At 30.3% G+C, this 3,871-nt stretch overlaps 1 long non-coding RNA gene across 1 annotated transcript; it reads left to right on the forward strand.

Annotated features, from left to right (window-relative positions):
• The first annotated feature begins 728 nt into the window (after nucleotides 1-728).
• Nucleotides 729-1,536, forward strand: LOC121124213 (uncharacterized). The gene is made up of 2 exons (XR_005866255.2): nucleotides 729-816; nucleotides 883-1,536. It is a non-coding gene; the product is annotated as an uncharacterized lncRNA (long non-coding RNA).
• The last annotated feature ends 2,335 nt before the right edge of the window (nucleotides 1,537-3,871 follow it).

Here is a 3,871-nt window from a genome sequence, read left to right on the forward strand (position 1 = left end):
CAACCATCGATTTTCTTGCTTTTGGTCTAAATTGCAATTAGTTTAATATTATTTAACATTTTATCAAGTTATTTTTTAATAATTTTTATCTCCCATGGCTAACCCATGTTCCTCAATACTCAATTGTATGATAGTAAATGACAGAATTTCCAAGAAAACTTAAAAATATTGTCTCTTACATGAAACCACGCCCTCCCCAATACCCCTTCTACAACCTTATTGCCAATGGTAGGGAAAATTTCACATGATAAAAATAATATAACTGAATTTTTTTATTTTAATAAAAAAGTCTGGACATTGTACACTCCAGCTGACTTTAATATGTCAAACCTATTTTTTTTGTATTTGAAAAAGCGAATGAAAATAATATTAAAAAAGTACCTTAGTATGTAAGTAATCCTCAATCCAAATTATATTATAATAATATTATTAAAAATCAAATCATCTCTATGTTATAAATGAAACAAATGTCACTTTTTTAAGAAATGGATGTGTTAAAATGCAAATATCATTAAATTATTATATATCTATTTATTAAAGTAGCTACATATTTTTTTACCTCCACAATGGTCTAGGTATATCATAACAGTAGATTATATATTGTATGAATCATGATACAAAGGCAAGATGAAATTCACAACTTAAGACTCTCGGGGTTTCCTTTATACATATATGCTGTCTAACAAAAAGAGTGCGTTGATTTTTTTTTAGAAGTTATTTCTAATTATTACCATTGTTGTGTATGTCAACCATCTCCTATAAATACAGGTGATTTTGCAATTCAGCATAGACATTTGTGTTTCTACTGTAAAGAAGGTAAGATGATCCATTTTATGCGTTAAAGCAAACTTGCTTTATAATCTTTGTAAATTTTTTTTGTAGTCCACAATGAGAGGAACGTTTTTAAATATAGCCTTTATGGCAGTCTGCTTTTCCCTTACTCAAGCAACACTAATTCTTCCAGCTATCACAATCGGTGGTGGAGCTCTTGCAGGATTAGCTCTTCTCAAAGCAGCTGCCATTAAGGGTGGTATTATTGAGCTATTATCGCTCGTGGAAGTGGACGAGGAGGTAGACGTGGAGGTAGACATAGACATTACGGCAAACGTTCCATCGATGAATTTGAATCTGTTTTACTCTCTGCCTCTCAACGCGATGCTTCTGACTGTGCTAAAAAATTAGTCTGTGAAGTGAGTGGACTTACTTTGGAGGATATGAACTCTGAGGAAACCATGATCGCTCGTCTATTCAATCCTGATCATTTGGACGTCACGAAAGCTACAGTTGAATTCGATTTAGCTGCTCAAATTGGAAAACGTGTTGGAATCCAACAATGCTCAGTCATCTATGAAAGATGCCCTCACAGCAGACGTCAATTAATTGACATTTTCAGAGATCCGCGATTGGGAAATGAATTCTAAGTATTAGCTGTACCATGTCCAACCTTTATACCAAATTTTTATGTATCCTCATGTAAATCAAATTTATAGATAAATGTATAACAAAACAAATATATCTACTATTTACCATTTAAAATGGTCTTTTCTTTCTAACTAACTGGTTAAAAACCTCTCTACCCATTTTATTGTTCTCTCATTGATTTTAATGTTTGGGTATTTCACTTTTCGGGCTCAGGTGACACCAATCCCTTTGTTTTTGACTCACTAAATTTAAGTCTATATTTAAGCCCAATTACAGGAACTTGATGTGTCATTTCATTTACTCGTTTTTGTATTATATCGACCAAAGATTGTATGTCTATGTTTATGATAATAATTCTGAAAAGTCAATACCATTTGGTTCCAAATGTTTTTCAATTATGTCGAACGAGGTTAGTCAAATACTTTTTCAATCTCAAAGAAAACAACAATAACATGTTGTTTTGTTGAGGACGGCACTCTCTTGCTCCATCTACTAAAATGACAATAGCAGAATCCGTTGATTTCCCTCTTTGAAACCCAAACTGGTTGGTCGTTGGAACATTTAGTTGTAAGAATTCGATATGCCAATAAATGATTCATTCAATTCCTAGAAATGCTTTACGGGTTGAAAAATCATTTTTATTTGGTTTTTGTAAAAAACAATACTTTTGCTTCACTCCATATCTAAGAATCCCTATCCAAGTAAAGAATTAAACAATAACAATAACAGCTTAGGAATAAAAATAAAAACCTTGTTCAAATTGACAAATAGAAAAACCACTCCCATTATCTAGGACCTATCTCATACACCTATGTTAATATTTTGAACATTGATTGGGTTGATTATAATTGTTTAATATTCATTTAAAAACAACTCCAAACAATTATGGCATAATCACTACATAAATTGGAAGAATTGGAGAATTACAAGTCTGATTTGGGACTTATTATGTGTACTTTTGGAAGAAATGTTAGTGCTATATTTAAAGTAAGGAAGAGCTAAATTTCAATAATTATTACTATAATTACTAACACATCCTATGGTATTTAGAAAACTTTTCAGAATTCAAAAAGTGAGTCTATTTTACAATAATTCAAAATATGAAGTGAGTGGACTTACTTTGGAAGATATAAACTCTGAGGAAACCATGATCGCTCGTTTATTCAATCCTGATTATTTGGACGTAACGAAATTACAGTTAAGTTCGATTTAGCTGCTTAAATTGAAAAACATGTTGGAATCCAACAATGCTCAGTCATCTATGAAAAATGTCCTCACAGCAGACGTCAATTAATTGAGATTTTCAGAGATGCCCGATTGGGAAACAAATTCTAAGTATTAGCTGTACCATATCCTACCTTTATACCAAATTTAGTATGTATCCTTATGTAAATCGAATTTATAGACAATATATGATAACCCAAAAATAAATATATCCTTTGTTTATACATAATTTTATCTATTTTACTCCATAAAGGTTCGACTAATTTTTTTATCTTGAACTAATAGGTATATTTATTTTGTATGAAATATGATGTTGCTATTTTTTTTTTTTTTTCATTTTGAAACATAACATGCAACTTTGAAAATCATGAATATATTTAAATTGCACAAACAAAGAATGTATTCCAAGAAATATGTGTGTCAATGTTGCAAAACATAATTAAATATGACAATGGAGATTGTACTCCATAACAGATAAAAAATGAAGAGGACGTGATTAGAGTATATCAAATATTTATATCATTAAAGTTTAAATATATTTTTTATTTTTAAGAGCCTATGTACATATGAAAAAAAAAATTACTGGAAGTCTGATTTGAGTTTTTTTTTTATAGTAATATTAATATTGGTGTTGGTTTGCACTTGTAATTTTGTATTATCTATTAAAATAATGATATTATCTTAAAACTTATCATGAAGTCTAATTTTTGCTTAGGTCAACAAATAATATGGGTAAAAAAACAAAGTTCTACAAATTTCAGGATATCCACAATACCTTTTAGGGGATTTTTTAGGTAGATAACAAACTTACAAATTTAACTTACATAGAACCCTAATAAATTAGATAAAAATAACAAAACCAAATAACTTTTTAAGATATTGAAACACCAATCTATTGTTACTATTCAAATATCCCCTATAAAGTTCTGAAACTGTATTTTTTAATATTAGGACATTGTAAATAAAACTATTTCTACCGAAATATGAACTATAAATGAACATGGTAATCATGACAATTTAGAAATCTTTTTGGAGGAGAGCAGCTTAGCTGTCATTGAGTTCTTTTAAAGCAGCTGCAATCAGCTTAGCAAGAATGAAATAAACCCAAATCCCACTCCGTATCTAGCAAGGACATATAGGCTGTAATTTAAGGTCAGAAACAGGATGGTAAGGACCCGGTAAGACACTGCGTGGGCCCACCTCATCTTATGTAATCCAGTCCACC

Source organism: Lepeophtheirus salmonis, chromosome 9 (genome assembly GCF_016086655.4).
Source record: "Lepeophtheirus salmonis chromosome 9, UVic_Lsal_1.4, whole genome shotgun sequence".
Lineage (NCBI taxonomy): Eukaryota > Metazoa > Arthropoda > Copepoda > Siphonostomatoida > Caligidae > Lepeophtheirus > Lepeophtheirus salmonis.